Below are 13,459 nucleotides of genomic sequence, written 5' to 3' on the forward strand. Positions count from 1 at the left end.
TCCTTTCTGCTGCACTGTGTTCCCCAGGGAGCTGCCCTGCAACTCTCTTAGGGACTCTTGTCTCTGCCTCCCATCTTACCATAGGAGTACTGGGATTACAGATGAGGCCACTCATCTAACTTTTTTAAAAATGTAGACTGGGGTGGGGAGAGATGAAATTTGGGTTCATGCTTTCTCAACAAGTGATTTAGCCACTAAGCTACCCTAAATCCTCCCTGGTAATGACTACTTTAAATGGCCATGCTGCATTTCTTTAAAAACACTTTGTCATTAAACATTTCCTAAGACAATAATTGAAACAGCATTCAAATCTCCCAGAAGACTCAGAGATCATACATACCCAGTGTGGTTTATTGCTGTCTTCTCAATCCTCAGTACAATGTTGCTTTCTCAATTAGGACTGAATGAGTCTTTGCTAAATGAAGAGAAAAGAAAATTAGGAGACAAAATAAAGAGAAAGGAAGAAAATGAAAATGAGATAATAATACTGACCAAGGCTCAGAGAGGAAGCTTAAGGCAAGTTATCAGTGAGAACTATTTGAATTATGCCAGTGACTTTTCTGCTCAGGTCTAAATGGCTGAATTTGCCAGATGAATGAGTGCAATGTTTATATCTGTGTTTTCCTGTCTTACGGAGTAAGGGAAGCTGAAAGAGTCATAGTAACAACCGAAACATATACTCACTACACTTAAATATCTACACCCAAAGCTGAAAAAGCTAAAAGTGAATAAATTCCTTAGATACCATGTGACCCATAAAAATATATTAGTAAGATATAGACCAATTAAAAAGGTTCACAACAAGTAAAGAAATAGAAGCAGAAACAAAAAGCCCCCTCCCCCACAGAAAAGCCAGGAGTGGATGGATTTACTACTGCTAAATTGCACCAAATCTTGTTCTAAAAAACAGAGCGGGAAAGAACACTACCAAACTCAATCTATGAAGCCAATATTACAATGATAAGTAAAAACAGATAAGGGCGCACAACAAAAGATTATTATAGGCAACCTTCCCTGAAAATATAGGCACACGCAGAAAGAACTCAATAGAATAATTAGAACACAAATTCAAAAACACATTAATGTCATACTCCACAACTAAGTTAGCACCATCTCAAGAATAAAAATTGGTTTAATATTTGCAAACTAATAATTATAATAAAGAAAATAATAGACTCAAGGATGGAGATTACATGATTATCTCAATGGACACAGAAAAGGCCTTTGATAAAGTTCCCATCCCCTCATGCTGAAAGTCATGTAGAAACTCCAACTAGAAGTAGTATGCTTCAGCATAGTGAAGACTGCATGTGACAAACTCAGGGCTAACATTGTACTAAATGGGGAAGACAAAGGACATTTTCACTAAAATCACTACCGAGCCAACCTGTGCCCTTAGAGGCTATGCCATTAAAGAAAATGACACTCCCTCCTCCAGCAACCAGGAGCCACCAGCAGGCAGCAGACCCTCAGGAAGGGGTTGAGGCACCTCCTTTGTCCGTGTGGGAATGCTCAAAGGCTTGTCTGCGGAGGTCCATAGCTGCTGTGCATCATATCTAGGCTGTAGCATTTCACAGCACGCATTTCATGGCACGCTTCTACCTTCTCCAGTCCTTCAATCCTTCCTGCCCCTCTTCTGTGATGTTCCAAGGCTTTGGAAAATGGAGATGCAGAATATTTTTTTTAATTCATGATAAAATATTTCTTCATAGCAAGAAAAAAATCAGCAAAATATAGAAGAGGAGCAAATATCTGCTCACTAGCACCAGGGAGTGGATTAGCATCTAAGGTCTCAAAACTCAAAATTCCATACTTGAACAGCCATTCATTGGGTCATGAACTGAATGTGTATTCAGATAGGAGCAAATGTGGGCACAGAATCTTGTTAGGGGTCTATGTGATTGGAAAAAAATAGAGGCTTTAGGAAAGGGAATAAGGAAGACAATATGACCCAATAGAAGGGAATTCTGGGATTCCCTTCCCAGAAAGGGTACAGTGGAGAAGATAGGGAAATAAGAGGGAAGAGAACCAATCAAAATGAAATGTGTATGGAAATCCAATATTGAAACCTGTTACTCTGTAAGCTAACTTTAAAAAATTAAAATTTAAAAGAAAATACAAATGGTCAATAAATATTCTTAAAAGTTATCATAGAAATACAATTAAAACTGTTTTGAGATTCCATCTTCACTTTTTGTAGAAAGGCTATCATCAAGAAAATAAGCAAGAAATGCTGGCTAGGCTGTGGGAAAGGGAGCCTATAGGCATTGCTGGTGGGAGTGTAAACTGGAGCCGTGATTGTTAAGTAGATCGGTGTGACAGTTCCTCAAATAGAAGCCACCTAGGCTAGTCCTTGGTGTACAAAGGACTCTAGGTTAACACCACACAGAGATACTTAGGAATCCATACTTACTGTCACCCAGCTTACAACAGCTAAGGAACAGAACAAGACTGTATGCCCAACAGATGAATGGATTTATGAAAATATAGTGTATACATAACACATTTTCAAGCCATAAAGAAAAACAAGATCATGAAATTTTCAGGGAAGTGAATAGAAAAAGAACCAGTATGTTAAGCAAAATAAGGTGTACTCAGACAAACCTCTCCCTCTTCTCCCCCTTCCCCATCGTGTGTGTGTGTGTGTGTGTGTGTGTGTGTGTGTGTGTGTGTGTGTGTGTGTGTGTGTGTGAAGGGTATGAAAGTAGAAAGGGGAGGGAGAGATCATAAGGAGGTTTGGAAAGCAAAGGAGAAGGGATTGTTTGGGAGAGTGCAGTAGCATACATGCATGAGAATGCCAAAACAAAACCAATTACTTTACATAGTAACTTCAAAAAATAGCATAATAAGCTGGGTGGTGGTGGTACACGCCTTTAATCCCAGCACTCAGGAGGCAGAGGCAGGTAGATCTCTGCAAGTTCGAGGTCAGCCTGGTCTACAAGAGCTAGTTCCAGGACAGGCGCCAAAGCTACAGAGAAACCTTGTCTTGAAAAACAAACAAACAAACAAGAAATAGCATAATAAATGAATATGTCTAAAAATAGACTAATAATCAATACAAACACATCTTTAAACTTACAAGAATAAAATTATAAGGGTGAATTTTAAACTAACTGCATGCTTGAACTTTAAGGATTTATAAAATAGAACAAACCCTCCTAGGAGCTTAATAGGAGTTCTGGATAAGTAAAATAGTGTAAGGGAAGGAGGGAGGGAGGGAGAGAGGAAGAGAGGGAAGGAGGGAGGGAAGGAGGGAGAGGGGGGGGGTTATCAGTCATCTACTGCTACACATTTGGGTTCTTTCCGTGGGTGGGATGTGTAACCTGAAGGACCCCCACCACTGAATTCTAGGAGGTAGAAATCATTGTATAAATCAGAATATCTCTTTCTATAGCTAAAAAAAACTGTTTAAATTATGTAACCTATTCATAATTATATATTTTTGTCTTAAGACTATATATAAAACAGTATATATGTATTCATATAATTAAATGAATAATTATTATTTTCCATGAAAGTGGATCAAAATAAACCAGAGGTAAAATTAAAAAGCTATTTTTAATTTAAATGTGTGTGTGTGCAATAACATGTTTTATTTTTTATCTGAGAGATATGGGATGTCACCCATGTGTGCCTTCTATGGGGGTGTTTAACAAATAAACACGAGGACAAGGCGATTCATTCACTGGGTAAGGAGAAGAGAGTGGTCAATGGATAGAAAACAAGAATAAAGCTTAAGTAAAGGAGGACTGGTTTTTCTACCCCAAAAGTCCAAGAACAAGTCACTGTAGGAACTACCCTTCTCTCCAGCCACCCACCTCCCACTCACCACCACCCTGGCTTTCTTCAGGAAGAGGAGATAATCTTCCAGAGCAAAACTTGTATATCTCTGAACCACTTTCTGAGTGTTTGGCAGGAGTAGGAAGAGTCCTTTAGTACTTCCCAGAACCATCATTCAGAGTGTTTCACTGACTCTTCAAAATGGACATTCCAATAGAGACTCTGGGGGAAAGTGTCCCTTTTAGAAACAAAAGGACAGTACGTATTTGGTATCTTCTGCTTTCCATCGGCTTGAGGTTTCATGAAGCTTTATTTGCCCGCGAGGCCTATTTTCCTCCAAAACATAACAAAACAATTGAATGTCAAATTAAAGACGGAGAAAGCTGCCAGAACACCCACTGTGAACTACAGATTTTTAGAGTCAGTTGAAGTAGGCTTTGCTTGTGATTCAGGTCACTGCATGGGGTGTGGGGAACACCATGGGGGGTCTCGTCAGGAAGTCACCCGAAATGCATGTATTTTATACCTCCCTCTAATTTTGCAGAGAGAAGAAAGCAGCTAGTCCAGCAAGGCTAGAGAAAAAGAAGCAGAGGCAGAAACATAAAACTAACTGAAGCAGAAAAGACCTAGACTGAGATCGACCATGTGATTCCCCTTCCCTCAGTCCCAAGGAACCACTAAACCGCAGGGCACACCAGCAGAATTCAGCAATCCAGACACTTGTAATTTCTTAAAAACCTAAATTTCTGAAAGTAGCAAGGGTTACTTACCAGGATTTCCTCGTGGAATTAGATCTACATGTTATCTACCTGTGTGGAATTGACCTCACATTCATGGGAAAGATCTTAGAAAATCCTACAATCGGGCCTAACAACCACTCCTACAAAGTGGGAACAAAGAAGCAGGTAGCATAACGTTTCTATATCATAATCTTTTCAAAATAACATACGAGTTATATATATTTCATTAACATAATTTTTATTTATTCTTTTGGAATTTCACATCACGCACCCCAACCCCCCTTATTTTCCCAGTATAGTAATTAATAATAAAATAAACAAACAAACAAAACCACTTTGCTTCTCCTTCTTTCCCACCTCGCCAACACCTTTTCATTCATCTTTGTGGCATTGGGAGCTGTGGTATGTCACCCACTATCCCCTTTTGTACACTCAGCTTTTCTTGCAAATGTTCATTGCAATGAGTTGTTGATCTGGTTCAAGGCCTCAGGCTTCTGGTACATCATTAATACTAGACCCTCAGCGAAACTCCTCTAGGAATAAGACTTATGTTTTATACTTGTAGAGCCCGTTTTTGAAATCATAATTAACTACCATCCATTAATTAAAAAATGTCTATGACTTCTAGCAAGAACAAACTTGACAGCCTTACTTCTAGCCAAGAAAACACTAGCCAATTTAAGATACCTTGAAAGAATTAGCTGTCCTGGAAAATAAACATTTTCTTACTGACTCCTATGGACAAAGTTATCTGAGAACTCCAAGCTTTTGTGTAACCTGGAACAACCAAAAGGTTGGTATCTTCAGTCTTAGAATATTGGTCTTTATTTTGCTAAACTCTAAGTTTGCTTTGCTTTTAAGGAAGGGGTAGTAGAACAAATTAATTTTTACTTATTGAAATAAAGGAAGGTCTTTTTTTTTTCATAGTTAGGGGTGAGACTTTGTGCCCATGTCCTCTTTGTGCTGGGATTTGATCTGGCTTGAATTTGTGCAGGTCTCATGTGCTGCCACAGTCCCATGAGCTGCTGAGTGCATCAGCCCTGCTGTGGCTGGAAGATGCTGCTCCATTGAAGTCACTGATCATCTCTGGCTCTTAAAATCTTTCTGCCTCCTTTTTTGCACCGGTCCCTGAACTTCCTCAAGAGGGGATGGGTTTGATAAAGACCCATTTAGGTCTGAGTGTTCAAAGATCTCTCAATCTTGACAATTATCCAGTTCTGGGTTTTTGTGTTAATCCCATCTACTGTATGGAGAAGACTCTCTGGTAAGGCTGAGCAATGCACTGATTTACAGTTACAGCAATATATCATTAGAAGCTATTTGCAACTGATAATTTTTAGAAGATGGAAAATTAATTATTTCTAATGGAGTGACACTGGATGTATCAACCATAACCTGGGGCAAGGCTCATGCTCAGGGGTCAATCAATACAAAACAAACTCCATGTGCTTTTTTTTGTTTTGTTTTGATTTGCCTTAGTGTTTTTTGTTTGTTTTTGCTTTTTGTTTTTCTATTTTGTTTTCTTGAAAAGGAAAGAACAGGATGTTGGGTGGGTAGAGAGGTTGTAGGGATGTGGGAGGAATTGGAAGAAGGGGAACATGATTAAATTCTATTGTATAAAAAATTTTTTAAAATTTAAAATAAAGAATGAATAAAAGCCAAACAATTCTGGCTCCTAGAAGGAAAACGGAGGGAACAAAATGATTCCTCACTGCTGTAATTTGGACCTTTAGTATCCTCCAAACACCCTGTGTTGAAGCGCTGGAAGATGGTTGAAATCTTAAGAGGTTCGTCATTGGAGGTATGCCCTTGAAGGAAGCTAGATCATTAAGTGTGTGTCCTTGAAGATGACATTGGAACACCAAGCTCTCTCTCCTCTCTTTCATTCTTGGTTGCCCTGAAATGCTCAGCTCCTCCATCATTCCCTCCTGCGGTGATGAGCCACATGCTCAAAGGGGCTTTGGAAAAGGCTTCGTTTTATATGCCAATTTTCTCAGATATTTTTCACAGCAGAGGAAAGCTACCACATTCCATATTGTGTAAGAAAATTTTAATCTGATGCATAATGTTTTTAGAGACAGGATTAAAGAAGTTGATATTTGAATAATTAAGTTGTTTGTCTGGTAATTAGGTCAGGAAAGCCAGGACTAAAGCTCAGCTCCTGAATTCTGCTGTCCTATGTTCCACATAGAAAATTATATTTTTTCTGTGTTTTGTTATAAAACTTTGAAGTCATATTTAATAAATGAACGTTTAAGTAATTTTGTATTGAGGCTGAGAGAGTAAAGCTTACTTAATGTGTAGAAAACAATTTGGTATTTATTGGATTAAACATATACTTTGTATAGAATTATATAAAGGAAAACAATTTGTTCACAAAATTACAATATATATTAATTTCTAAGGAAGAACATATGGAAGTTATCAGTTTTACATCTATAAAACAAAGGTAAGATTGCTTTTTTGGAGCTTTGAGACAACCCAGTAAAAATTTGACATGGCAAATTTAAATACGTAGTCTCTTTAATATTGATGTTCACATAAATATAAACAAAGCAATAAAAAGGAATGAATAGAATCATAATTAAAATCATTTTACTGCATAATTAAAATCCTATTGTTGACTTTAAATAGTAGTTACTCACTGAATAACCTGCCCCTTTTTATTAATGATCAGGTGGTCCTGTTGCATTTGAGTTCCCTAATATGTGTTTGAATTCAGTACACTTTACTTTTGTAATATAGTCAAAATCTTCCAACAATATTTCATGCTAAGGGATTTTTCAGATAAACCATCAAGTCAGCTCTTACTGAATGAAAAGTAAATCTGAAAAGTTAGCAGTTTTTAGTGACATGTTTTCCAGATAAAACTTGAAATCATTGATGATTACTCTCTGTGTAGAATGCTGAGAACACTTGATCTCAATGATCTGGGTATTGCATTAGCCTCCCATCATCCTGAGCTCACATTTAAACGTAGTGAACCTGGTGCTAAACCCTTGTAGACGGTTCTTGATAAACCCTTGTAGATGGTTCTTGCCACAGGAGCTACAGTGTTGGAGAGGTGAGTAATTTTCTTTCAATCTGGTAGCTGTTCTGAGCAGCGAGAAGTTTGGTGGCAATTGGTGTCATTTGCTGGCAGTTGCCAACCAACTGCGCATCGTCTTGAGGAGAGTAACAGTTCAGGGGAGTGGGAGGGGTGGTTTATACATGGAGCAAAGCCTTATTTATGGCCTCAGATGATCAAAGCCTCGGGCAAACAGGTGAGAACTGTTCACTTAGAGAGTCATCCGTGGAGAGTCATCAAGGGCAGTTACAAAGCTTGCTAATTCTATTTGAGATTCCACACTAACCCAGAAAAAAAAATATAGAAACCAAGAATGGGCCTGTTAAGAGAAAGTGTCACATTTGGCTTCTTTCTGAAGCAGTTTTCAGCTGTGTGGCCACATTGCCTGATGAGACAGGCCCAACACTTTGGTCTTCAGGAGAGGATACATTCCTAAGCCGAATGGAGATGGTAATTCCAAAAGGAAATCTGGAAATCATGTGTCTGATTGCTTCGACGAGATGCAAAACTATGACACGAGGACTTCCCATAAGGAATGTGGCGTAGTAGAAGATGAGAGAGAGAAATCAGATTCTGTAACAATTCCGTGCACAGCAAAGGCACAGAAGAAAGCAGTTTCATCTGAGATTTATCAACACACAAATAATATCTATGAGGAAGAAATCTGATATCATTGTTAAAAAAAACTACAAAAAAAGACTCTTATGGAACATTTGTTGAATGGGTGAATGAATGAGTGAATGAATGGATGGATGACTAAGAAGCAATCCTAAGTTCTAAGAAGCCTGGTATTCATCTAGAAAGACCGACATCCTGGGGGTGATCATCACTAACAATGGATGAATGCTGGGTATGCCGTGTTTCTGAGGCACATGTCCAAGATATGCTAACTCATTGTCATTGTCCACTCTTGATTCATCTGGAAAACAGTACCTCCAGTAGAAGCCAGGAAGAAAATCAAAGGAATAGCTGAAGTTTCAATGCAGAAAACAAATAACAAATTCAAAAAGGAATTGTAAAAATATGCAGATATGCATATTCTCAGAGCATCATGTATCAGTGGGCAGTTCATGAAAAACTACAGTGAATTTATTATTCATAACGCGGTAAAAAGTGCAGATTAACAACTCTTTAGGATAAAACATTAAAACTATATAAGATGTAGGAACAGAGTAGTTTCGGCGGGGGGAGGGGGGAAGGGATTATTTCTAAGACTTATTTTAGTCCTAAAAGAAATAATGTTTTCTAACACATAGTAGGAAATTAATAAATACTTACTAAATAAGCAAATAAGGAAAAATTAAAACAATCGAGGTTTCAAAAAATGCAGAAAACACAGCTAGAGAAAAGTAGACTTGGATGAATAAAAATTCAAAATATTATGAGAAAAATTTTAAGCTTAAAAAATTTGACAAAAGTGAAATGAAATACTAAAGATAAATGGCACCATTAAACATTTGCCATTAAAATTTACGGCATAATTCAAAGGAAAATGAGATGCATTTTTGAGTATAGGATAATTGTAAATTAAGAATTAAACAAAGAACAGAAAAAAACATAGCTAGTCACAGACAAGTCATGCGGGTCCACGGGGAATTTCTAGGGACAGTCTAACTTCCTGGACTAACAGTTTCCAGCTGAGGCAGCTGGCATTCATTCTTCCATGGCAAGGAACAAAGTGGGAGAGATCCATATGTTCTCCTTATGTTCGTCACCTTATGCTGGAACATGAAATCTCATATCTCATCTGCCGTATCTCCCTTGCTTTCCCCATTCTTGGGAACCCTTGTAGAAAGCTAGGACTATTCTTGGTTTCTACCTGGGCACTGCAGAACGTCTGGAACATCACCACCGTTCTAGCATCTGCTACAGCTACACCACCATGTTGCCTTCAGAAAACTGAGTGCTCAGATCGCTAAAGTGTTAATATACCCTGCTGCAAAGTTCACGAGCAGGGAGGGCAAAGCATGAAGCAAGTCACTGAAAAAAAGGAACACTGGCGGTGATATGTACTTTATGTGTCCAGGAAGGACATGGGTGCATCTGCATGTTGTACGAAGAGTACAGCCTAAACTTGTGGAGCATCTCACAGTAAATCAGAGATTCAGCTGAAGATAGTCAACTAAACCTAGTGTATCACTCAGATTTTTCTGTTTTCATGCCCTTACCAAGGGACAGAAAGTACTGAGGAATCATAATGATGTGACAAAAGAGAGTCTGATTTTTTCCCCCTAGTGAATTTTAGAGAGACAAACTTCACTTTAGAGGGCTGGGGAGATGGCTTTGTGGGTAACATACTTGCTGCACCAGTGTGAATATCTGAGTTCGGATCCATGAGCATCCACATAAAGCCATCGAGTACAGTAAGGTGCATCTGTAATCCTGCACTCCTACAGGACAGAGTGTTGGAATCAGAGACAGGATAATCCACAGAAGATCATGAGTCACCTATCTGCTGTATGCAGTGGCCAACAGCAAAGAGTTCTTGTCGCAAAGAAGATGGATAGCAAAGACCAACAGACAAGGCTCTCTTCTTATTTCTACATGTATGCCATAGCGCGTGCGTACACACACACACACACACACACACACACACACACGAGAGAAAGAGAGAGACAGAGACAGAGACAAAGATAGAAACAGAAACAGATAGACAGAGAAAGAATAGATTTTAATGTAAAGAAAATTATATACTTCCTTTTATATAATGAAAATTTAAGTGTTAGAATTAAGCAATGGCTCATCAATATTATAAAGCTGTTTATAACAGAAATTAAATAATAATATTTTTTCTTTTAAAATGACACAAAATTCAGGTTATAACTGGAATTCTCGATTATTTAAGTACTTTGTCTTACTTAAATAGTCAGTTTTAAGATAGAATTTCTCCAGGTGAGCTGTCTATTGTTCACTGCCTCACACAGTGGGATAGCTGGCTGTACTGCCAATGCCAAAGTGGTTGTCCTTGTTCTTTGTTCCCTGGGTCATGGCATCTGGGCATCATTCAGGACCTGGGCTGTTCTTGACAAGCCTATATCAATTGTTGTTTGAGTGAGTTCCTTCAAAACCATAGCTGCCTACCACTTAGATCATTCATTGTGAACTAGGTCTTGTTACTATAGTCTAGATGATTAAAAAATATATACCCCCAGAAACAAAACACCTGAATTATATAAATGGATGGGTCAGGACTAAAGAGATAGTTAAGCAGCTGAGAGCTCTTGGTACTCTTGCAGAGAAGATGTGCTTTGCTCCCAGAACTCACATGGCTGCTCATCACTGTCTATTACTCCAGATCCAGGGGATCTTGCGCTCTCTCTGTTGTACTAGACACATATGTGGCATAATACATACAAACAGGCAAACACTCATGTATGCAAACAATCTTTTAAAAAGAAAGGAATGGAAGGATGTATGGTCCACATTCACAGCATCACCCTGAAAGACACAGAAAGTCCATCCTCACAGCTTCAATCGGCTTGAGACTAGGTACAGCCTTCAGGTTTTGCTCATTTCGTGAAATCGGTTTGCCATTTATTTAGAATATCTATCCTTCTAGGGTGGGATCACACTAAAAGCCCAATCAGAACATCCATCAATGGCCCTGGTTTCACTAAGTAGTCAAACATGGCCTTTCTCTGTCTGATATTCATACTTGGGATCTGAAGGCAGAAACAGCTGAAACACTTTCCACTTCCTGTGTTTCTGGTGTTGGAAACTGTCCATCACTTGCCTGAATTCTTCCTTGGTAATGCCATCAAAGGGCTAGCTACCACTGTGAAAGTGCTTGCTCTGTGTTTCCCATTGTTCCATTTAATAACTGAAGTTTTTCAAACTGATCTCCTTCATCCTTCCTCATGGGAGTCATATGGTCCTCTGGGTCTTGGCTTCCACTGGTGCCACCGCAGTTCAAATTATTTTTATTAAATTTTGAAGTCCTTAAGGCTACTTCAAAGCCAACATTAGCCAAGGAGAGTGAAAGACTGATGATCCGAAAACCTGGGAAACCACATGTCAGGGACTCATCTTCCATGAGGTCACTAACAAGAATTTTTCCTTTAGATTTATTTATTTTTGTGTGTGTGTGTGTATGAGTGTTTTCCTTGCATGTATGTCTGTGTACCACATGCAAGCCTTGTGCCTTCAGAGATCAGAAGAGGGCATCGAATCCCTCGGAAGTGAAGTTATGGATTGTGAGCTACCATGTAGGTGCTGGGAATTTAAGCACCCATGTCTTAACCACTGAGCCATCTCTCCAGCCCCAATTATGAGGAAGTTTGTTCTAAATCTGGGTGAGGAAGATTGATTGTGGTCACACAGGGGAACAGAAGACTAAGAAAAAGGGTTATAGTTGGATGGTTGTAGAAGCCTTTTTAAAAAGCAACACTTTATACTGCGAAATTCCAAAATGAAGATTAGCTCAATTTTAGACTCTTTTACAAGGTAAACCTGTCTCCAAAGAAAGAAATCAGAGGCACTTAAGGAGAATAGAATCTTAAAATAAGTTCATAAAGAATCTTAAAATAAGTTCCTAAAGAAAAAATACAGAACCAGACAGTCTAAAAAACAGAATATTCAAAGTCATGAACAGTGGTGAATGGTGGCTAGGTTCCTCCTGAACTTGACAGTAAAATTAAATTATGAGAAAGAATATTTGAGGAATATGTCATTTGTAAAAAGAAACTACTTTAACTGGTGATCTGTAGATGGAATTGCTGACTTGAGCTCCTTTGAGGAAACCATGTCTGGAATACATGCAACCTGGTGAACCACTCCCACTCTAGAGAAAAGAATGTGTTAACAGAAGGTGATGCTTGGTAAGCTCAAAGCCTAAAATTTAAAGATGTGCACACACGTGATTTTCAGTGTATCTCTCCCATGAGCCTATTAGATTTACCTGCTTGAATCCAACCATTCTACTTCCTTCATGTTCCTTAATGCCTGTGTTCACCAATATCGCCAAGCAATTTTTTTCCTGAAGATTCAAATTTTATGATTTACCGAGTATAAAAATTTTATTACATTGGGCTGGAGAGATAGCTAATTCATTAGGAGCAACTGTTATTCCTACAGAGGACCAGAACATGAGCAGTAAGTAATTTCATCATCGGGGAACCTGACACCCTCTTCTGTCCTCTGCTGACACTTACACACACACACACACACACACACACACACAGAGAGAGAGAGAGAGAGAGAGAGAGAGAGAGAGAGAGAGAGAGAGAGAGAGAGAGAGATACACTCAGCTGACCAGGCTACAAGTTCTTAATCTGTTATCCACTCTATGTCTTGGAAATTTCCTCAACCAAACTAAATAAGGTTTTAGTGAGCAAAGGAATGTGTGGAAGTGTGTTAAGAACTGTAATGCATCATGCAGCCATCAAGATTGCCACTTCAAATCTCTGTAATTATCTGAATCAAGTAGTTATTGCTTTTAGGATTTTTTAAAAACAAATCTCAAAAGTCTAATGAAGTAGTAGAGAAATTCTTTCTTATGAGCGAACAAGCCCCACAATATGAAAGGAATTTTGCAAACCTTTAGTTTTGCAAAAAAAAAAAAAAGTTAACCTAGGGGTGGTTATATAGCTGCTAGGACCAGGTGCCTTTGTGACTGCTACTAAAGGGACACACCTACAACAGAGATCGGTCTCCTCCAAAAACCCTTCTTCCCTGAAAGCTGGCAAACGTGCTGGAATCAATGGCTGTCTTAGACGGAGGGAACATAGGTTCTCAATTCACTGTTTCTCTTTTTATTTTCCTCTTCTCAGGAACTGAGAAGACTGGTTCTGAAGAAGCCATTCTACATCGTGAGAAACGCCACGTTGCAGGAGTGTGACATTCTGACCCCCCCCCCCCACACACACACACACAC

Source organism: Arvicola amphibius, chromosome 1 (assembly GCF_903992535.2).
Source record: "Arvicola amphibius chromosome 1, mArvAmp1.2, whole genome shotgun sequence".
In the NCBI taxonomy this organism is placed as follows: Eukaryota; Metazoa; Chordata; class Mammalia; order Rodentia; family Cricetidae; genus Arvicola; species Arvicola amphibius.